Source organism: Macrotis lagotis, chromosome 2 (assembly GCF_037893015.1).
Source record: "Macrotis lagotis isolate mMagLag1 chromosome 2, bilby.v1.9.chrom.fasta, whole genome shotgun sequence".
In the NCBI taxonomy this organism is placed as follows: domain Eukaryota; kingdom Metazoa; phylum Chordata; class Mammalia; order Peramelemorphia; family Peramelidae; genus Macrotis; species Macrotis lagotis.
In genome coordinates, this window is record NC_133659.1 from 33,279,455 (window position 1) to 33,303,392 (window position 23,938).

Genomic DNA, 23,938 nt, shown 5'->3' on the forward strand with positions numbered 1-23,938 from the left:
CCCTGGAGGAAGACTCTCCTCTTTCCTTGGAGGTAACCCCATTCTCTCATGACCCTTCCTTGCCGGACTAAGCGACCTGCCTGCATATTGGGATCCAGGCACTTGAGCACACCTCCCCTGTCTCCTCTCCACCCCTCCTCTCCTCAGTGGCCTCATTCGTGGCCTCTTATCATCAGAGAGTGTTCATTAAGCACCCCAGCCACACTTTGGCCCTCTGCCAGTCGAGCTAACGGCTTGCCCTTGCCCCCACACTCGGCAAGCTCGTGGTCTGTCCCTCCTGCCCACGACTCCGGACCCAGCTGTGGCTGCTTCGGGGTAGAGGCCGAAGGACCAGCAAAGGCCTAAGCAGCGGACATTAAAATGCATTTGAGTTCACCCAGGACAATAAAGCAAATAAGAGAAGCTTTAAGTCACTAATAAAAATCAAATGTAGGCCGTTTGCAGGAGTGATCAGCGCCGAGCCTTGCTGTTCTCTTGTTAAGGGGCTGCAGCCATAAATAACTTCCCTGTGGAAAGCAAAGGAGAGGGGGAGTGAGGGAGAGGCAACGTAACAACACCAAATTTTTCATTTTTCTCCATAAATCACTTCAGCGTGCGATAATATTTGTTTTTTCTAATGAGTCTCTGGCGATCCATTCCAGGAGCTAACATCAGGGCCTGTCAGGGGGTGATGTGTGGTACAGTTCAACACTTTACAAAAACTGCCTGCTACACAGATTTTTTTCTTCTCTTCTTTACGCTAAGGATTCATGGAGCCCATTTTTTTTCTGTCCCCAGGACTTGTGGAGTCTCGCTTGCCGAATCCTTGGTCTTGGGTCTCAACTATGTGGCTCACTCCTCTAGGCCACCTCCTCTAATGGCTGATGGAGCCCCAGGCCATCGCCACTATCCAGATGAGCATCTCTCTATCGGATCTCAAGTGGGGACCAATAGGGAAAAGGGTCTTCCTGGAGTGTTCCATTCCCTATGGGGACTCCTACCTCTGGCCTTTGCTGCCACATGTCCAGCAGGGCCAGGTGTTTCTACCACTTCTACTGCTCCTGCCATCTTGCTGCCTTCCAATTCAACCTCATCTCCCTCTCTCTAGTCTTGACCTTAGTCTAGACCTAGACGTTGCCTTCACATACAGTTCTTGTTTCCTCAGCCCAATGTAGCTTGAACCTTGTCTCTTCCCTTGCATGGCACGGAACTGGCTCCCACTACCTTATGGACAAAATTTTCATTTCTTTCTTCCAAGGTGAGGCAGCTATGACAGCACTGGTTTCCTCCTGCCATGCCAAGCCCTCAGATCAGGATCACCTTTACCCCATCTGCTTGTTTTCCAAGCCTCTTCTAGCAGTTCATCAAACTCTCTTCCTTCCTCTACCCAAGTAGGCCCTTTCACCCTGGCCTTTTCCTGCCTTCTGCACTAATTACTCTGAAGAGAAGTAGGGCATCATTTTCTTACTTAGCATGGGTACCCCAGGCACAATTCCCTTTCATTCTCCAGTCCATTTTTTTTTCTGCAAAAAGGGAGGTGGGGCACAAATATCAGCTTCTAGGATCATTGTGACTGTGGTTGCTGCTGTGGCAATCTTTGGCTCTGTTTACTTTGCATCTGTGATGGAGCAGGATTCACTATTCATTTGTTTCAGAGTCTGTGGTATACTCATCTGCATCAGATACATGTCTTAGCTCATGGTGGGGGTGGGGGGTAGGAGACCCCTACATTTAGTGCTTAGACTAGCACTGTGCCAGCTAAAGGAAACTGACTGATCCTGGGCAAAGCCATTGTCCACCATGAGTCAAAGTGGGCAAGAAACAAACACTCAGACACTTGACAGGATGATTGGATGACTGAACACCTGGCCCCAAGCACTGTCCAACCCAATCAAATACCATATGTATTTTAATCAGACTCCATTTTCTAATTAGCCAGCAGGACATTTGTTAGCTTTGGGAAGGAGAGCCTAGGTTCCATTCCATGGAAATCAGAGAACTTTTCATGGAGAAGGAAGGTTCAATGGGGGTTTCAAATGGGTCATGAACACATCAGTTTGACTGTGGGAAGTGACTTGGCATATACCTACACCTCTGGTCATAGGAATGCAGATTTAGAGCTGCAAGGGATCTCACTCCTTCCTTCTCTAAATTGGTCCTGAACTGAAGTTCAGATATGTTAATGGACTTACCCAGGATCATACAACTGGCCAATAGCAAAGGTGGAACCTGGTACCCAGGTCTCCTGACTCCAAGTCAATGGAACCATTCAATTCCACGCTCATTTCAGTTAGTCAGATGTAAACTATGGGCCAAGGTCTATGTTAAGCATTGAGGATACAAAAAGGCAAAAGACAGTCCCCTGCTCTCAAGGAGCTGACAATTTGATGGGATTTATTTATTATTTATCATGATCAAATAGGATTCAATTCTTTTTTTTTTTTTTAGGTTTTTGCAAGGCAATAAGTGGTTTGCCCAAGGTCACACAACTAGGTAATTATTAAGTGTCTGAGGCTGGATTTGAACTCAGTTACTCCTAACTCCAGGGCCAGTGCTCTATCTACTGCAACACCTAACCGCCCCCTAATAGGATTCAATTATTAAACACCTAAACTTAAGGTCTAGGTATATGAAAACAAAGACAAAAAGACATGATTGTGTTCTCATGCAGGCAGGTAAGTAAGTCCCTGGTGATTTCGAGAGGGAAGGGAAGAGCCCAAAGCTAGATGTCTATGAGTGGGGGTGGAATTGAAGGCTGAGTGGTTAGATTAGCTGATTCCCAAGGTCCATTGCAAGTCAGGGAAAGAAAAGCAGGTAGCAGGTAGTTGAAAAGAAAGGTTTACCCAGGGATGGAGATATGGGGCAGAGAATGGATGAGAGGGACATGCAAAATTGTGTGGGACATTCCCATCAGGTTGCAGTCCAACCTGACTGGGAACAAACTTTGAGGAGGAGGGTGGAAGGTTCCCCACCCAAGCCCAAGTAGCAAGCCTCCACTGCTCAGATCAGGGAGATCCACTGGTGGCCCTATTCTCCTCTCTATTTTTTCTTTAGCATCTATCCCTAAAGCTTGGGTTAAGAGGCTTCTGGGGTCTGTTGGGAAACCAGGCAGGTCAGGGGAAATCCCCAGTCTTCTACCAATTTAACCACAATCTCCTTTGAGATGTTGCCTGAGTACGGTGCACTTTGGTGAATTTATAGCTAACTAAACAACCAGGCCCAAGGGGGCTCTGATTAGGATGTCAGCCTGTAGGAGGCTCTCCAGTGACCTCAGAGCTGGATTCTTAGTCTTATTCTGCTCAGAATATTGATCAACCTAGAGAGAATACAGTGAAGAGAGAGGGGGTTCTTGGAAATGTCAGCCCTACTCTTGAGGAGGGGAAATTGTATTTCCTTGAACATTTCTCTGATTTTGGTAGGGGGCATAGTGGTGACATCGTAGTCACTAAGTCAGTCTATGTTCACTTCTGGGCAAGTCTTTTCCTCCTCCTGGGCTTCCATTTCCTTATAGGTAAAGTGAGATGATTGGAATTATTGGTCCCTAAGAGCTCTTCTTGATGTACTAATTTCTAAGTCTATGATGCTATTATCTCATGGAAACTTATTGGCAGAATGGACTTCTTGGGCCCAGATGAGGCTGGTCATTCTTGATAAACTGAGGGTGAAGTGTGGATTTTAAAATACACTCATAGCCAAAGCCAGCTGAGTCTCTTGGGTAGAAGGGGAAGGGAAGCCCTTTCATGTCTTCTCTCCCCTCAGTGAGAAAGGAGGGAAGTAACGTGTAGCTGGTGGGTTGCTGTTTGTAGAAGAGGTAAAGGGGTGAGCCAAGGAGTTAAGGGTTAGGTTTGAATGCCCTATAGGGCCAGAGGTTAGGAAGGATGTGGGGGAAACACTGAGAAATCTAGTTTATAGCCAATTTAGAAAGAAAAAGCTTGTGTCCTGGACAGGAATCTTACTGATTCTATGATTCCCGGCACTAATCTTATTTTCAGCAAAAGAAATAAGATGACAAGATGTGAGGGATAGTAGATATAGGGAGAGAGAGGAGCTAGACCAGAGGCTGCTAGGAGGAGGAACCTAGGACCACAGTAGAAAGAGCATTGCTTCAAAAGACATAAAGCTGAAAAGGGGAAGAAGGTCCTGGATGCTTTTCCCTCTTTAGTACCCATTGAGATGGGATCTGTGTCTCCAGATCCGTGTTCTGTGGAGACCCCACAGAACCAGTGGGATGACTGTCCTGGATGTAGCCTCACAAATATTTAGTTCACAATTAGTGGGTGGAACCAAGTTAGAAAGACAGCTAATAAATTGGATCCTGTGATGGGTCATGACAGATTGAAACAAACAAGAAAAGGTCTAACAGGAATATGTATAAAGTTCTGGATCTGAGTTCCCCAAATCAGCTGAATTAAGTACAAGATGGTAGGGACAGAACCTGGTCCCTACTGGAGGAACACCTCAGCATTCTAATGGATGGCACACTTAGTATGAGATAAGGACAAGGTAGCCCCAAATATCACTGTGTTCTTGGGTTACATGACAGAGCAAGCATACCCCCAAGAAAGGGAGGGGATGGGTTGTCTCTGTCCTGGCACTCCACCAAGCAGGCCTGGAAGCAGATCAATTTTCTTGCCTTTCATTATTAGCGAGATGTTGACAAGAATGTCTATAGAGGGATGACCAGGATGTTAAGACATAACACATGAGGATTGGGGTGGGTCTGGAGAGAGAGGTGCATCAGGAATGAAATGAAAATGCCTGAAGCCCCTTTGTGAAATGGTGGTCTTTCCTAAGGATGGAAGCAATTCCAACATGGGACCATAGGCTGAGAAGTGAATGGCTGAGAAGACTATGTGGGAATTGCTGGGAAGTAGTGGAATGAGCTGCTTTATGGGGTAATGAGCTCCCCATTACAAGCAATATTCAGGAAAAGATCTGATGACCTCTTGTCAGGAGATCTGTAGAGAAGATTCCTACAAGGGGAAGAAGGCAGGATGAGGTGATCCCTAAGATTCCATGATTCACTAATTAGAAGATTGTCTTATCCAGTCTGGCACATAGTAGGCGGTGGCAAGGCAATGGGGTCAAGTGACTTATCCATGGTCACACAGGTAATTATTAAAGGTCTGAGACTGGATTTGAACTCAGGTCCTCCTGATTCCAGGGCTGATGCTCTATCCACATAATAGTTCTTAATAAATGTTTGCTGGCTGACTGAGACCAACCCAAGAGAGTGAACCATCTAGGAATGAGCAGTCCAGGCACTTGAGGATTTTGTTTCTGCATGGATAATTTGAAGGACCTTGGGCCGTTAACCTGATGAAAACTCCTCACTTGCAGACATCTGATGGGTGCCTAACCTTCCTTGAATTCAGGGTCATCTCCAGCCATCCTGATCATATCTGGCCGCTGGGCCCAGACAACTGGAGGAGAAAGTGAGGCTGGTGACTTGTACAGCCCCCTCACTCAAATCCAATTCACCTGCTTGTGCCTGCTGACCTTTGAAAAATGAAGGACAAACATCACCCAATACTCAACCCTCTCAGTTCTCAGATCAGAGGGATGCACCATTGCATTCCACTCTGTGGGAAGATGAGATGGTTGGTCACCTGGCTCATGCACCCTCCATTTCCCAGCACTTGATGTCTTCAGAGAGTGAAATCTGTTATTAGAGTTGGAAACCTCAGAGAGATAGGCAAGACTTGGGATCTCCAGCACATTCATATTCTATTACTAACGAGGAGGAGGAGGTGGTGGCTTGGAGAAGACTGCCATGTTCTGGGAGTTTGGTCCAGAATCCCACCATAGTCCTACTCAGCATCCAACCAGCACCCTAGATCTTAGGGGCCCAACTGGAAGAAGAGGAGCGAGAGCCGCCCAAGGCCAGTGCAGTCCGATTTCCGGCCCTGAGGTCCAGGAGTGTGTGTGTTTGCACACCCCCTTGGGTTAGGCCCCACATGCGTGAGCTCGAGCCAGGGAGGGAGGGAGGGAGGACTGGGGTGGGGGGACACACTCAGAGACAGAGAAGGCGAGAGAGGGAGCGAGATAAACACGGTCATGGGCCGTTTCCATCATCTACTCACAAGAGCATAATAAACCCCTTGTAATATACTAGAACTTGTGTGGTCCCAGGGCCTCATTTGCATACTAATTACTGATCAGGGTGGGGGAGGCAAGGCGGGCTGCGGCGGGCGGGGGGCTCTCGCTGTTTGCTGGGCCATTTTGTAGCATGCTAACAAGCTAATCCCGCGTGCAGTTAGCTCCTGATATATAACTGCTCATTAGTATTATAATAAAGTACATGAAACCGCCATAAAACGTTATATACTGCACAAGTGTTGTTTTCTTGCCAATTATCTGGAGGCGGATTTATCACCGCAGTTGCTTCGAATTCCCCTCGGTGAGGTTTGGGCCGAATAAAGAAAGGTGTCGGTGGGGGGGTGGGGAGAGGCGGAGGGGGGCTCCTTTCGAGGGGCAGACCATGTGTTTCCTTAAGTAGCACTTACCGAAGCGCCATTTCACGAGAGGCCGCCGTGAAGGAGGAGGAAGAGGCCCAGCCCATCCTCAGGCTGCACAGGCCGCTCTGGCTCCTTCGGGAGAAGCTGGGGAGCTGACTCGGCCCGGCCTAGCCTGGCCATGCACCTGCCTGGAGACCTCCAGCCTAGTGCCCACCTGGCTATCAACTGAGCAACGGGCCCCCCATCGCCAGAAGTGAGGCTCCTTGGGAGGCTTGGCAGTCTTGCCTAGAAGGGGCCATGTGTTGCTACAAACTTCTCCCAGGGACCTCTCCAGTTCTGACACCGCCTCGGCAATCTTTCCCTAGCCACTTCCATCCAGGAAGAGCTCCAGGAGAGGGCCAGTCTTTGTTCTCTGTGGGTCCAAAGAAAAGGGCTAATGATGGGGTGGCTGCTCCTCAGCTGCAACTGGGAACCATGGGTTTAGAAAGCTTCTCTGGGTGTCTGAGCCTGGTTCTGACTTTGTTCATCTTCCCTTCCCTGCAAAGATTCCCATGGCCCTCCAGTATTTCCAGTATACGATATGGTTCTTGCTTCATGGAACTCTCGGCACAGTGAAAGCCCTTTGGCTGAATGCAAACCAAAGCTCAGAGTTGGCCTCTGGGTCAACCTAGACCTGAACAAGAATCCTTTCTAGTCCAAATTCACAAGTGGGCACTGGGCCTCAAGGGAAGAGGAGCCCATCAGCTCCAAGCCCACTCATCTTTCCAGGACCAAACAGAGTCTTAACTGTTTTCCCTGTAATAGTTCTTAATATTCATGGAGGTAGTACTTGATGGAGAGACTAGAATCCACTAATAATCAGGGAGATTTGAGTTCAAATCCTAACTTCGCTACTCACTAGTTGTGAAACCACTCTATGATTGAATCTCAAAATCTGGTTTTTCACCTGGAAAAGATGTAGGGATTATAACACTTTTCATCGTTGTTGTGTGGCTTCAGTGAAACCATCTATGGGACCTGCTTTGCGAACTTGAAAGCTTTAAAAAGATGTCTGATATTATTATGTTCCCCGGTCTTCTCTTCTCCTGGTTAACCTTCCCTCAGCTCCTTTAAGCAATTCTAATAGGGCATGACCTTAGATTATCCCAATTTCCTGCTCTCCCTTCTCTGAATGTTTCCTGGGTTATTAAGGTCCTTCCCCAAGGTATCTGGTGATGCAGTGAATAGAGAATTGAGACTGTAGTCAAAGAGAGCTGAGTTCAAATCCAAACTTAGACACTTACTAGTTGTGTGACTCTGGATGAGTCAGTTAACTTCTACCTGTCTCGGTTTCTTCAGCTGTAAAATGGGGCTAATAATAGCTCCTACCTTGATGAGGATCAAATGAAATATTTGTGCTTGGCCCAGGGTTTAGTCCACAGTAGATTCTTTTTTTTTTTTCAAGGCAATAAAAATGGGTTGTGACTTGCCCAAGGTCACACAGCTAGTTAATTGTTGGAGGTTGAATTTGAACTCATGTCCTCCTGACTCCAGGGCCAGTGCTCGCTCCATTGTGCCACCTAACTGCCCCCACAGTAGATTCTCTTTTTTAAATTGTATTTTTATTTAAGGCAATGGGGTTAAGTGACTTGCCCAAGGTCACACAGCTAGGCAATTATTAAGTTTCTGAGGCTGGATTTGAACTCATGTCCTCCTGACTCCAGGGCTGGTGCTCTATCCATTGTGGCACCTTGCTGCCCCCCACCAGGAGATTCTTAATAAAAGCTTATTTCTTTCTCTTTCCCTTCCTAGAACAGAACTCAACCCTTTAGGTGAGGTCTGACTCAGGTAGTAGAGAGGGAAAGGAGAGATAGGAAACAGTATGAAGGGGTTATTCCAATAGTCCAGGTGGGTGAATATCATATCATGTTACATCAAACAATAAATACAGTATAATAAATATAATATCTAAATATTGTAATTGTAATATAAATAGAATTGTATTATATAAGAATATATAATATAAAAATATGCCAATAACTTAGAGGAGAGTCAGCAGTGGGAACAGAAAGGAGGAAATAGAGCCCAGAGAGATTCCGAGGTAGAATAGCTAGGGCTTGGTAAGCACTTATTAAGCACCATCTGAGTAGCTGGAATATAGAGAGAGGTTAAGTAAACATCCCTGGATTCCATAGTGATATCAACCCAAGAAGAGCCAGAAGCTTTTAAAGATGAAATTCTGACACTAAGAGACAAAGAGACACAAGGAGAAACAATTATGATGAGGAATCGGTCAATTAATCAACAAGTCATTTATTAAATGCATTCTATTTGCTGAGCACTACGTTAGGCCTAAGAACACAAATATAAAGAATAAACCGATCTCTACTTTCAAGGAGTTGTCGAAAGTGACTAATGTGGATACATGGGGAACTCATCAACCGCCTTAGATTTTTCAAATGACCTGAACAAAAGAAGGAAGCCAGAGAAGTGATGGAAGATGAATATTAAAGTGTGGCGCAGTGCTGGAAGAGTGTTAATGTTCAGAATGAGCTGAGGCTGACAAAGAGAAGAGCCACAAAAAGGAATTTTAAAAAATTATACTGGGAAGAAGAGGCTCTGGAGATGAGAAAAATGTTGCTCAGGGGTGGCTAGGATTAGGGCTAGAACAACATACAGCGGAGAGAAAGTGGAACTGTCCGCTCATATTTTGCTTCTATTTTCCTCTAGAAGGGAGTATGATTCTAGACTAGAGTTCAGAACAAAATGGCAGAGAGCTGAAACCTTTGATAATTAGGGAGCTATTATGATGATGTTTGTCCTTCATTCTCAAAGATCATGGCATCAGGGGAAGTAGATGCCATGACAAGCACACGAATTGGATTTGAATGAGGGGGGGGTGCTGTGCTGCATCACTAGCCTCACTTTCTCTTCCAGTGGCCAGATATGGTTCAGGATGGCTGGAGATGGTCCTGGATATGAGGCAATCAGGGTTAAGAGACTTGCCCAAGGTCACACAGCTAGTAAGTGCCCATGTCTGAGGCTGGATTTGAACACCTGTCCTCCTGACTCCAAGGCCAGTGCTCTCTCCACTGTGCCACCTAGCTGCCCAGGGAGCTATTAAGGCAGTACTTATCTGCTCTGGCTAAGTAAAATTCTTCCCTCACAAGCCTTTCCTGATCCCTCCTTCTTCTCCTCTCCCACCTCCAGTTATTCAAATTCTCTCTTGTAATGACAGCGTACATATTTACTTATGCACATGTTAGAGCTGCTCCCTACCCCCCAGTAATGTGTAAGCTCCTTGAGGACAGGGACTTTACTTTTCTTATCATTGCATCTCCATTGCTTAGCACAATACTTTGCAAATTCAGGATGTTCAATAAATATTGTTGGAACAGGAGTAAATTGAACTGAGTTCAAGTCACCTGACCAGATGTAATACATTATCTGGGACTGAGAGAATGGACAAATGTGACCGCTAGCCACTATCTGAATAAAGGTTAAGTGATTTAGACCTGAAGGAACAAATACTGAAATTTTCGAAATAAAATGGGAAATGGGTGCAAAGTGCAAACTATAGGCTCTTGAGAATGACTGGTTCTTAGGCAGTTGCATTATGAAAGGAATGAGTGAAAAGGAACCAATCCTTCAGCTACTGAGCATTAATTAAGCATCTTCTCGGTCTCGGGCATCACTGTGGAAGATCCAAAAAAAGACAAAAGACAGTCTCTGCTTAAAGAGGAAGACAACACACAAGCTACTATGTGCCAACAAGATATATATGGGATTAATCGGGAATAGTCTCAGAGGGAGGCACTAAGATCGAGTAGGACTGGAAAAGGAATCTTACAAAGATGGGGGTGGAGGGTACCTGAAGGAAACCAAGGAATCCAGGAGACAGATGAGGAGGGTGGATATGCCAGGAATCTGAAAATTCTAGGCCTAGGTGATGTAGTATATTGTTCAAGGAACAGAAGAGAGGCCATTAGCACTAGATCCCAGAGGTATAAAGTGTAAGAAACTGGAAAGATTTATGGGTTTCTGGAGTCTGAATTTGAAGAACTTTAAAAGTCAAAAGAAAATATTTTTCACTTGATCTTGGAGGGAATCGGGAGCCAGTGGGGTGACCTAGCTAGACTTGTGCTTTAGGAAGATCATGTTGATGAGCATGGGACCACTGGCCTTGGAGTCAGGAGGACAGGAGTTCAAATCCAGTCCCAGACATTTACTAGCTGTGACCTTGGGCAAGTCACTTAATCCTAATTGCCCTGCATCCAGAGTCTTTTCCAATTGACCTGATTCCTATCTGGCCACTGGACCCAGATGGCTCCGCAGGAGAAAATGAGGCTGATGACTTAGCACAGCGCCCCCTCTCTCAAGTCCAATTCATGTTCTTGTCATGGCATCACCTTCCTGATGTCACAGTCTTTTCTGAGAATGAAGGACAGGGGCAGCTAGGTGGTGCAGTGGCTAGAGCACCAGCCCTGGAGTCAGGAGGACCTGAGTTCAAATTTGGACTCAGACACCTACTAATTACCTAGCTGTGTGGCCTTGGGCAAGTCATTTAATTCCATTGCCTCAAAAAAAGAAATAAATGGCTTGGGGTAGTAGAGAGGGAAAGGAGAGATAGGAAACCTTATGAAGGGGTTATTCCATTAGTCCAGGTGGGTGAATAAAAGAGAGAGAGAGAGAATGAAGGAAAACCATTATTTGAATGAACTGGAGTGGGGAGAAATTTGAGGTAGGCAGCCCCATCAGAAGTAGGAGCAATGGTCCAGACGTGAAGGAATCACAAAGAGCTTCACTGAAGACCACATAGTGCCAATCTAATCTCATTTCTTTTTTTCTTTTTGACAAGGTTGCTAATCTGTAGATCAGGGAAACAGTATGAATGTAGTAGTGGATTGGACACTGGACCTGGAGGAAGGAAAATATAAAGTTCAAATTCTGCCTCAGATGTGGGCCACTTCACCTCTGACTGCCTCAGTTCCTTCATCTGTAAAAAACAGGGATACTAGTAGCCCCTCCCTCCCGGTGTTGCTGTGAGGATCAAATTTTTTTTTCATCTTAAAGCACTATATAAATGATAGCTATTATTATGTTATTCTTATGGACAAGGGAGAAAAATGTGGGCTAGATGATAGTGTAGTTATTTGATTTCAGAACTGGTTGAATGGGAAGATTAAAAGGGGCGTTATTAATGGTTTAATGTCAAATGGAAAGAGGTCTCTGAGGGGGTGCTTGGCCCCAAGCCATTTAACATTTTAATCAATGATATAGAAAAAGGCATAGATCAATCACTCAATCAATCAACCAGCCTACTATGTGCCAAAGCCTGCCTTAAGTTCTGGGAATAAAAAGACAAATAGAAAATCATCCCTAGCTCAAAAGAGCTTGTTCCAAAGGTAAGTCAGGCAGATCAGTCAACAAATATTTATTATGGCAGGCCTTACAGGATGTTGGGTATTTTTCTTCTAAGGGGGGTGGGAGGGGATCCAAAGAAAGGTCAAATTGTGGACCCTGCCCTTGGGGAGCTAACATGCAAATCTTTAGGAACATGCAAGATGCATACAGAATAAGTTGAAGGGAATTTCAGAGGGTATGAGGTAGCAAGGGAAGTTAAGGACAGGAATTGGGAAAAGACTCAAGCAGAAGCAAGAATTAGAACTAAGTCTTGAAAACCACCAGGGAGGTTCCATTCTCTTGATAGCTGACTCCCTGCCAGAATCACTATTTCAGAACGGGACTCTGCTCTGCTTCATCTCTCCCATGCTTGGACTTACTTTCTGGACCTCTTCTCTCTCTTTCATCTCCTCTTTACCAACCATCATCTCATCCTGAAATTACCTCCCCCTCAAGGACCCCTCTCTTCCTCCTCCTTGATTCCCTCACCAAAGTCATTATTTCATGAGGGCCTGAACTAAGGAACTATGTAAGTGGAGAGAATTGCAGTATCTATCTGAGAGATGTTGTGAGGTTGGAAACAAGATAAGGGGGGAAAGTAGGTGGTGCAGTGGATAAAACACTGTCCCTGGAGTCAGGAAGACCTGAGTTCAAATCCAGCCTCAGATACTTACTAGCTGTGTGACCTTGGGCAAGTCACTTAAGCTCAATTGCCAATAATAAAAATAATAATAAAGAATTAAGATATGGCAACTAATTGATTATGTAGGATGGTTAGAGTGAGGAATCTTGAATGACACAGATTTCGATCCTGGGTAATTGGAAGGAGGGTGGCGCTCTTGTCAGAAATAAGGATGTTTCTATCTGATTTCATCTGAAACCTTCCCTATTTGTCTTCTCCCCATTAGAATGAAAGAAGGTACTGTCTTACTGGTCTTAGAATTTGGCATGGGACTTTGATACACAGTGAGCATAGAAATTATTTTTTATTAAGTCATTCAAGTTTAGAAGATGGTTAATTTGGTGGAAAAGATCAATTCTGTTTGGGACATTTTGACTTTGAGGTTTTTATGGAATAGCTAGTTTGAAAAAGATGTAATGGGTGGCTGGTATTGCAGATTTGATCTCAGGAGAGAGACTATGGCTAAATATATAGATCTTGGACTTATCTGATGGAAATGACAATTGAACCCAAGAGAGCTGATGAGATCACCACATGAGAGAGTGTACAGAGGAAAGAGAAAGCTCAGGCTAGAGTTTAGGATTACATTCAGCATGTAGAGGAGTGGCATGGCAGTCAAACTAGCATTTATTATTATTATTATTAATTATGTACCTGTTCCTCCACTATATGGTGAAAGATACAGGGAAAGGCAAGAACAGCCCTTACCCCCAAGAAGTTCCATTCCATTAGAGGGGATTATATATACATATAAATAATTTGGCACATCCGAGAGATAGAGTCAATAGAAGACAATCTGAAAGGGGAAGGCACTAGCAACGGTGGAGCACTTCCTGAAGAAGATGGGATTTGAGATGAGTCTTAAAAGAAGTCAGGGAAAAGAAAAGGTGGAAGTCAGAAGGGAGAGAATTCCCGGTGTGGGGGAATGACAAGTACAAAGTAAAGGAGACTGAGAATGAACAGTTGTACAAAGAGGAGGGAATCGAAGAGAGAACTGGGTCATGAAAACCCAGAATCCAAGAAGAGATGGGAGTGAGTTATGTCAGATGCTATCAAGAGGTCAAGAAGGCTGAGGACTGAGGAAAGGTCATCAGATGCAGCAATTTGAGATCACCAGTGACTTTGCAGTAAGCAGTTTCAGTGGAGGGATGAGACTGTAATCCACACTGCAGAGGGTTTAGAAGAAAGGGATAGGAGAGGAAGTGTACAGACTACATACAGAGCTTTTTCAAGGAGTCAGTTGAGATCAGGAAGAGAACTATATCATAATAGTAACTATTAAGGATGGTTGCATCTCATTAGAGTTTTTTAAGGATGGTAGAAATGTGAGTTCATTTGTAGGGAGTAGAGAGGGAACTAGTATTTGGGGAGGTAGCGTTGAAGGTTGTAGAGAAAGCAGGAAGGGCAGGTGGGGCAATCTGTTGGAAAAGACAGGAGGGACGGCACCTGGGATCCATATAGAGGTGTTGACTATGGTGAGGAAGGTAAAAGGAGGAGACAGTCAAGAATTACAAAAAAAAAGACAACGAAATGAGAAGAGGAGAGAAGGGGAACTCAAAGGAAATAGCCCCATTTTCTAAGTGAATTATAAATTGAGGTCCTCTGCTAAGAAGGTGGTGATTGGGAGTCAGTATGGGAGTTCTGAGGAGACACATGAAGATTTGGAGCAATTGTTTTGGTAAATGTGATATAGAATCTATTAGGGAAAAGTAAAAGGATTGTCTTCCTTCAGTGAGGGCCCAGTGGTGGCTAGATAACATAAATTTGTAATGGATCCAGCCAATACGGTTGAATGATTTGCTCTAACTCTGTTTAGCAGCACATAAGTAGGAAAAAAGGAGACAGATGGTGGGAGTTACCCAGGGCTTGGTTGGGGCAAAGCATGGGTTTTGATAGGACAAGAGAGAAAGGGATTTGAGAATAAAGGTTAGCATAGAATTGAATGGGAAGAGAGCAGAGTGTGGTCAGTGCAGGTGGATGGCCTGAGAAGACAACTGAAGGATGGAGGAAGTAGAGGTTACAGAGAAGATGAAGACTCCTAAGGGAACATTTAAAGCTAGAAGGGATTATGAACAGATAAAGTTCTCCATTTTGGAAGTACGATATTTGTGGGTGATGTTCATGAGGGTATTTCGGTATATAAACGAATTAGGGCATGTATGAGAAGGGAGTAGATTCAGGAACTGGAAGAGTAAGATATTTGGGGGAATTTCAAAATGTACAGACTCAACTCCCAAGAGAATGGAACCTCCCTGGTGGTTTTCAAGACTTAGTTCTAATTCTTCCTTCTGTTTGAGTCTTTTCCCAATTCCTGTCCTCAACTCCCCTTGCTACCTCATACCCTCTGAAATTCTTTTCAATTTATTCTGCATGCATCTTGCATGTTCCCAAAGATTTGCATGTTAGCTCCACAAAGGCAGGGTCCATAATTTGACCTTTCTTTGGATCCCCTCCCACCCCCCTTTAGAAGAAAAATGCCCAACATCCTGTGATTTTTCACAGTTCCTATGAAATCAGGAACTGGGGTAGGGATGGAATTGGGAGTTCTGCATTGAACTGAGTGAGAAAGGATGGAGCATGTCTTGGGGATGAGTAGATACTGGCTATTAGGAACTAGATTAGGTGATGAATTAGGTCAAGTGAATCTTTAAAGGGATGTCAGCTAGATGGTGAAATGGAGAGAGCACTGGTCTGGAGTCAAGAGGACCTGAGCTCAAACTCAGCCTCAGACACTTGGTACTTGCTGGCTGTGTGACCCTGGGCAAGTCACTTAACCCTAATTGTCTTGCAAAGAAAAGGGAATCACTGACTGAGAGTGATACAGCAAAAGTCTTAAAGTGGTCCCCCAGGGAGTATTCTGACTCCCTTTCAGGGAACCAATGGGTCAGGGATTCCAGAGAACTTGTCACCTGAAAGCATGGTCAGGTCTTTGTGACTGACAGAAGATTGGAGGGGAAGAAGAGGAAGAGGTTGAAAAGAAAAGGAGGTTTGTTAGTTATGGAACAGGTGTTTCAGAGGGCACAGAAGGGAAGGAAAGATCTGGGTAGAACATGAGAGAAGCAGGGTTGATATGGATTGGAATGAGACTGGGAAAGAGCAGGAAGTTAGAGTCGGGGAAGGGATGGTTTACTTGGGCAGAAGGGAATTCAATATCACTGGAACTGGGGGGATTAGAGGAGGTGGGGCCCATGGAGTAATGACTCCAGGATGTAGGTGGGAACAATTGCATTCACAAAGATGGGTGGATAGAACATTCCAGGTCATAGCGGAGGTATCTTGTGTGTCTGTGGTTTGGGGAGGCTCTGTCTCTCAGTCTCTAACTCGATTTAGTCACATTTATCAGATTTGCTGGGAGGGATAGCTAACATGTCAGATGATACAGTCAGGATATGGGATACAAAAACATTTTGACAGACTAGAATGTTAGGCTGAATCTAAGAAGATGGCATCAATTAGGAATAAATGTAAAGACCGAGAATTACAGAATCACAGCATTTGCAGTCTCAGTGTTGGAAGGCTAAGCTTCTGTCTCAAAACTATTAATATGCTTCCTATAATACCCTTCCTCGGGATCAAAATGTCAATTTCATAAGCTTCCATTCTCTCTTTTCTCTACTCTTCCTTTTCCCCTCCTATTGCTTTCCAGGTAATATATGGGACAAATACAAAGGGGTATCTCCTAGTCTGAAGGAGTCCCTCTTTCCTAGGAGGATAAAGAATATTTGCAGATAAAGAAATACAGTCAGGGATTCATCACTAACAAATAGGGCAATCAGGAAAGGCCTCCTGAAAGAGGTGACTTTTGAGTTGTCTCAAAGAAAGGTAGGACCTCTAGCGGCTAAAGGTTAGGAGGGGTACATGGGATACAGCCTGAATAAAAGCCCAGTGGCTGGAAATGGGAGGTCTTATGTGGGGAACAGCAGCAAGCAGATCAGAATATAGAGTGCATATGGAGGAGTTCTGGAAAGGCTGGCTGGAGCCAGACAAGTGCCCCAGAAATGAATAAGCTGGGGTTTTCTTCTGGGCTTCAAGTATCTGAAGGACTAGAAGGCTTTGGGCACCACACTAGCAGCCTCTGATCAAAGACTGGATTCTTACCCATCCCATGGGGACATTTGAAAGGCTGAACTTAGTCAAATACAGATAGAACTTGAGAATGCTAGGGTCTCTTGCATCTGTTAATGGAGGCTGATTGACTGATTGAAGAGAGACAGGACCTAGATTTCCCAAAGCAGAACTTGGAACCCAAAGGCATTGATAGGCTCAACGGTAGGGAAGTTTTCCTCACAATTGGTTTTATCTCTAAGAAGGCAGAGTTGTCTCCCTGTTGCACCAGATGCCATTTCTTGGGGAGACTGAATTCTGCAGCCTCTGAAGTCTTTTCCAGACCAGATTCTAGCCTGGATTCTGTGATGACCCCATCATTTGGTGCTGCTTTTTAGGGGATAGTTTAGACTGTGATTTTACTGGTATAAGGAATTCCTGGCTAGGAAAATATAGCTACAAATATAGACGATCTACTGTTTTGCCTAAGGAAGACAAATATGGCAGTAATTAGAATGGTGGTCTGTAGAACTACCATGAGGCTATTGCTACTCCAGGGCAAGGAATTTCGGTGAGGAGGGAAACACTTAATCATGATGGTGGCAAAGTTGTGCCACTGGAGGAACTACTTGATGAAAAGGGCAGGAGAAGGCATTGTGATAGGCACAAAGAGCCATCTAGTGTGATTTAAGACCTTTGGAGAATAGGAAAAAGGAGAGGAGAGAGAAAAGGAGAGGGAGAAGGGGAAGGGGAAGAAAAAGAGGAGGAAGAGAAAGAGAGAAGAGGAGAAGAAGAGGGTAAGGGAGCAGCTAAGTGTCGAAGTAGAACATCAGCCCTGGGGTCAGGAGGATCTGAATTCAAATCCTGACTCAGACACTTAATAATTGCCTAGTGGGCAGGTCATTTAGTCTCATTGACTTGCAGAAACCAAAAAAAGGGGGGGGAGGGTGAAAGAGAAGGAGAGAGGGAAGAAAGACAAAGAAAGGGAGGAGGAAGAGGAAGAAAGAGAGAGAAAGAGAAGGAAGGCAAGTTCTTAAGTTTAGAGAGTGTGATTTGCAAGTTCATATCTTGAAAATGGGATAGTCTTAAAGTCATAGGATTGAGATTTGGACCTGGAAGGGACATTGGGGGTTATCTAGACCAACTCTCCTTCTTTTTACAAATTAAGAAATTGAGAACCAGAAAGAAGAAATTATTTGCTCAAGGTCACACATGTAGGGAGTAGATGAAGTCTTGGATGTGACACTATGGCTGAGATGAGACGCAGTTGACTGAGAAATTGTGTGTGGTGAAGATGTTTGGCAACTTATATGCTGACTGCCCTGAGAAAAGTGGGAGCAGAGGAGACAGAGAGGGAGCCACAAGGCTGGCATGTCGTTAGTAGGGGACAACAAAGATGGGAGGAAGAACACTAACAGTTTTCCATAGGAGGTGTGCTTGAGCTGATTCTGGGAGAGAACTAGGAATACCTACAAGCCTATGCTATCTTTCTCCCACCCCCTACCCACCCCAACTTCTTTTCAGGGTGGGAGGGAAAGATTTAGATTCAAGGGGAGACAACTTCATGGGACTATTATTGCCACAGAGAGAAAAATCAGACTAGATGGGGTGCTGTCTATTGTCTTGAATATCAGGAAGATCCAACTTTTCATTCTTGGTCCTCCACCCCTGCCCTATCCAATGAGTTCAGGTCCCTTCCCTGTTCCTTTGGACATCACCAGCAGTCAACTGGCCATTGAACTTCCTAAAATCCATAGTATCACAAAATATCACAAGACCAGAGGTGTTCCTTTCCCTTTGCGTAGAAGTTGCTGTTCTCATTCCATTTTCTGGGACTGCCAAACAACTCCATAGGATATACTATGTTATTCCCTTGTCTCCAGTGGAGTGGAATGGAAGGCTGGAGAGGAGACTGAAAGATGGAGATTATGCGGTCAGTTCTGTCTCCATCTCCAGCCCTGAGTCCTCCCTTTGACTCTCCAGAAGGGCCAGCCTTGTGATCACTCCATCTTTGGATTGAGAATTTCCTTTGCCTCTACTTCCTGGAAGAAAATGCCTGGTCTCTATCTGCCTGCCTCTAGGAGACTGCAAAGGTTGAAGCCTCCAGAAAGGCGCCTCCATTCCCAGGCCCTCTGCAGCTTTTCTAGAGACCCTCCTCTTCTAATCTCTTCCACCTTGAACAAGAGGAAAAAAAACCCCACAGGAAGGATGAATTTGTAGCAGGGCTTCCCTGAAATTAGCTTCTTGCTTGCTATAATAGGCAGGTGTGGGGAGGGATGGCTGGGAGGAACAGAGGCACGTCTGCAGCCATTCCATTCAGCAACAAGTGTGAGGTTGGGGGAGCTGGGGTGGGTCCCCTCAGCCAAGACTCCCAGAAACCCAAGTTCAGCCTTCCTCCCCATCCCCAGCCCCTGCCCCCTCACAGCTGGCCCCGGGGCCATTGCCAACGCCTGGGGCCCAGAGGCCCCAGGGGGCAGCCCAAGCCCTGGCACCTGGCTCCGCTCCAAGAGGGGCAGGCTGGCAGGGGCTCAGGCTGCTGACCAGCAGGGGATCTCCTTGTTAGAACTCTTCCCCAAGAGATAAGTAGGCCACAGGAAAAAGATTGCTCCATCCTTTCAATAAAGATTGTTTTTTTTCTTTGCCAGACAGCTTGAGAAATGGTTGAAAAGCGCCTCACATTTCCAGTGAAGCCCACAGAGAAGAATTGGCTCGTTATCAGCCCTGGAAGGCTCCGATAGACGGCTGACATTTTTCCCCTTTTTTCCTTTTCTCTCCCTCTCCCTTTCTCTCTCTCTGTCTGGCTTTTCAGAAGCGGAAGAGAGAGTGAGTGTGCTTTCTAAGGGGCTCTCTGCATTTCAAAGGCTCCACGAGAGCTCTCTGCTCACCCCGATAAGCCTTGGGCTCTTAGCGTCTTAAAGATCTCTGACAAGCTATACATTACAGCGCTAATAATTTGCCAAATTTGCGCCCATAATATGATATCTGTAAAACGTCAAGGCCAGTAATGCGATTAGCGGCCTCAAATGAAATATCGAACATTCAGCGTTTAGGGCCTGGAGAGGGGGAGCAAGGAGAGGAAATCAATTTCAAAAGCAGGAGGGGAAAAGGCGATAAGCGCGTAATAAAAATAGAGGGAGACGGGGGCAGAGGGGAGGGGGACAGAGATGGGGGAGATAGAGAAAGGGGGAGAGACAGGAGGGAAGGAGAGGGGGGAGAGATCCGGGAGGGGGAGAGATGGGAGAGACAGAGAAAAGGGAGAGATAGAGAAAGGGGGAGAGACAGGAGGGAAGGAGAGGGGGGAGAGATCCGGGAGGGGGAGAGATAGTAGAGACAGAGAAAAGGGAGAGATAGAGAAAGGGGGAGAGACAGGAGGGAAGGAGAGGGGGGAGAGATCCGGGAGGGGGAGACACGGGAGAGACAGAGATGGGGGAGATAGAGAAAGGGGGAGAGACAGGAGGGAAGGAGAGGGGGGAGAGATCCGGGAGGGGGAGAGATGGGAGAAACAGAGATGGGGGAGATAGAGAAAGGGGGAGAGACAGGAGGGAAGGAGAGGGGGGAGAGATCCGGGAAGGGGAGAGACGGGAGAGACAGAGAAAAGGGAGAGATAGAGAAAGGGGGAGAGACAGGAGGGAAGGAGAGGGGGGAGAGATCCGGGAGGGGGAGAGATGGGAGAGACAGAGAAAAGGGAGAGATAGAGAAAGGGGGAGAGACAGGAGGGAAGGAGAGGGGGGAGAGATCCGGGAAGGGGAGAGACGGGAGAGACAGAGAAAAGGGAGAGATAGAGAAAGGGGGAGAGACAGGAGGGAAGGAGAGGGGGGAGAGATCCGGGAGGGGGAGACACGGGAGAGACAGAGATGGGGGAGATAGAGAAAGGGGGAGAGACAGGAGGGAAGGAGAGGGGGGAGAGATCCGGGAGGGGGAGAGATGGGAGAAACAGAGATGGGGGAGATAGAGAAAGGGGGAGAGACAGGAGGGAAGGAGAGGGGGGAGAGATCCGGGAAGGGGAGAGACGGGAGAGACAGAGAAAAGGGAGAGATAGAGAAAGGGGGAGAGACAGGAGGGAAGGAGAGGGGGGAGAGATCCGGGAAGGGGAGAGATGGGAGAGACAGAGAAAAGGGAGAGATAGAGAAAGGGGGAGAGACAGGAGGGAAGGAGAGGGGGAAGGACGCAGAGGGGGGAGAGAGATCTGGGAGGGGGAGAGACAGAGAAAGGGGAGAGACAGGAGGGGGAGAAGGAGAGATACAGAAGGGGGAATGGTAAGAAAGATAAAGAAAGGGGGAGATGGAGAAGGGGGAAGGGACAGAAAGGGAGGGGTGGGGGAAGACACAGAGGAGGGAGAGATCCAGAACGGGGGAGAGATGGGAGAGATAAAGGGGGAGATGGATGGAGAAAGAAGGAGGGGGGAAGAGACAGAGGGAGAGAGAAGGGAGAGATAGAGAAAGAGGGAAGAGACAGAAAGGAGAGAAGGGGGAAGAGACGAGGGAGGGAGAGATCCAGAAGGGGGAGAGAGATGGGAGATAGAGAAAGGGGGTGATGGATGGAGAAGGGGGAGAAAGGAAGAAGAGAGGGGGGAGAGACACAGAGGAGGGAGAGACAGAGGCAGAGACAACAAGAGGGAGAGAGAGAGAGACCAAGAGGAGAGACAGAAGAAGAGACAGAAACATAGAAATAGAAAGGGGGTGAGAGAGAGGGAGAGACAAGAAAGAGAGACTGAGTCAGAGAGAGACAGAGAAAGGGGGGGAGAGGCAATGAGCAAGCCATATTGACAGAGAAGGAGCAGAAGAGTCAGGGCTTTGACCAGGGGGCCAGGGCACAGGAGGATAGGGATAGTCCCCCCTCCCCCCCCACCCCCCTAGGCCAAAGATACACAGTTTGGGGCTTTCCCTTTCCACGGTGGGGGGGGGGTGTAAAAACTTTTGACAAAATTGTTTGAATACAAAGCTGGGGAATAACATTTGGTCTCCATGGCAACCTGCTTGGGGCTGATGGGCAGGAGGTGGGGGCGGGCAATTGGAGGAGCAGCCCCCCAACAGCCAGGGTCCATAAAACACAGGAAGTGGAATTACAAGGAGTCTGAGGGTGGGCTTCCCCTCCCCCCTCCGGCCTGGCCTCCCAGCCCCGCCCCGCCCAGCGCAGCCCGGCCCAGCCCGAGGTGGGAGAGTCGTAATGGACTAATTATCCGGGTCTAGGCCGAAGCAGCAGCCGGCCAGGGCTGTCACATACCAGGCTCTAGACTAAATAACAACATCTCACACCTGCAGCTTTATGAGCAAGAGCCCAAGCTGGGCTGAGCCGGGTGGGATGGACTGAGCTGGGCTGAGCAGGCCAGGCCAGGGCTGGGCAGAGGTGGGCAGAGGTGGGCAGGGAGGCCAGGGCAGCACAGGACTAAGCTGGGCTGAGCAGAGCAGGCCAGGGGTAGGCAGGGCAGGGAGAGCAGGGCAGGACAGATCAGGACTGAGCTGAATGAGTGCCCTGGGCCAGCCAGGGAAGACCAAGTCAGGGCCATCAAGGATTGGGTTTAGTTGAATGGAGCAAAGGAAAGCTGAGCTTAGTCCTGTACTGCCTTCCCCTGCAGGACCCAGCTCATCCCTTCCCACCTGGTAGCCTGTCCTGGTTAGAGAACAGACTGGTAGGGGCCCTAGGTTAGAAATCCAGGGACTTGGCTTCTGGTGGCGGTGGGGGGGGGGGGGGGTATGCTGGAACCAGTGAGCTTGCTCCTAAAATCAGATTCCCAATCCAAGAGGGTCTCTCCTTCTCCCACATACATGACCACTAGTTTAGGGGGAGGGTAGAGACTAACAACCAAAGGCCCAGCCCGCAGAACATCAGTGGTCAAGCTCACCCCATTCTGCCTGTCTATGCTCAGTTCTCCCTCCTTCTAGGCTGGTCATGCTGGCAGCTGCCTTGCCAGGCCAGTCTCCTCCATCTTGCTCTGCTTCTGACAATACCCATCAAAACTCTGTACCACATCCAAGTCAGAGAGGCTAGGCTCCAGTCCCACTCCAAGGAGAGGGGCGAGCTAAGGACTGCCCCCCCCAGGCCACCCCTTACCCCAGGGCCCGTCTGGGAGCCCCAGCCAGCAGCTGGGCAGCCGCTTCCCGAGGGCCGCCTGGAATGGTCATTACTTGTCCACTTCTTGCGGCACCACGAGTCATTAAAGAGGAGAGTGTTTGGGGAGTCCTCAGCCCCAGTGCAGACGACTTCCCCAGATGTGGCCCAAGTGCAGGATGTGGGAGCCCCCAGGCCCAGGCCCTCCAGACAAAACATTCCCGAGCTTACCCCCCTCTGAAACCTTACAGCCCAGAGCCCCCTCTTCCAGACACTTTCTAGGCCATTTAGCAAGAGGCCGTGTTTATTTTTGAACAGATGTTCTCCCCCTCCGGCCTCCCTTCTTAGTCCGCTCCTCTCACACCCGAACACCCGAACTCCCCCCCCCCGCCCTGCCCCAGCTGTCTGGCTGACTAGAACTGCAGGCAGGCCAAGTTGCCTATATATGGGCGGGTCTAAATTGGGCATATGGGGCAGAGGTTGGTGCCCTCTCTGGTTTCTCAGATTGGATGCCCTTGGGACAGTCCACTGGTCCTCTACTGTCAGTAATATAGAAGTCCCCATCCCTCTAGTCTTTGAAGTTTTGCAAAGGCTGCTCCTCAGCATAGGCCTGGGAAATCGCCAATACAAGTATTATTCCCCCTATTTTAAGGACGAAGAAACTAGAACTCTGAGCAGGGTTGAACTGACTTGCCAAGGTAGCCTGTCCAAGGCTGTCCTGGTCCAATCCCTTCTGGGACACTGGTCCCAAAGGCTCCCAGCCTGGCTTCCAGCCCCAGGCAGAGGCTTGGGGAATATTGTGAGGCCAGTTGTCTCTCTCAGTAGACAAAGGGCCCAGCTGGGTTGTAGGGGCTTGACTCAATTCCATTTCATTCAAACTATGGGTTCTGATCCTTGTGTTAAGGGTTGGGGCCACACCAACCAACCACACTGATCTCATTGTGCAGGCAGGGTAGGGCAGGACACAGCTTGCCTTTCCCTCCTTCATCCTGGACATGCTGGCCTGAAGGGAGATGAGGGTGGCAGGCCAATCTGAAGGGCCTCCTCAAGATTGCCCCTTCATGGATGGGTGGGAAGTAAAGACTCAGGTTTGGCAGCCAATGGTACACGCTCTTTGAGATTAGAGCTGTGAGCCTGGGCCCCCTCTGTCCACCTGAATCTGGAAATAATCAGTCCCAAAGGCCTCTGGGAAGGGGAAAGTGGTCTTTGGCTGCTGGGGAAATCCTTGGTTGAAAGCACCTAGTGCTCCAAGGGAGTGTTGTCCTCATGATACCAAGTCATCCCACACTAGCCAGCCTCCCTCCATCGAGAACCCTCTTCTCCTGGAATCCCAGCTCCTTAGCAG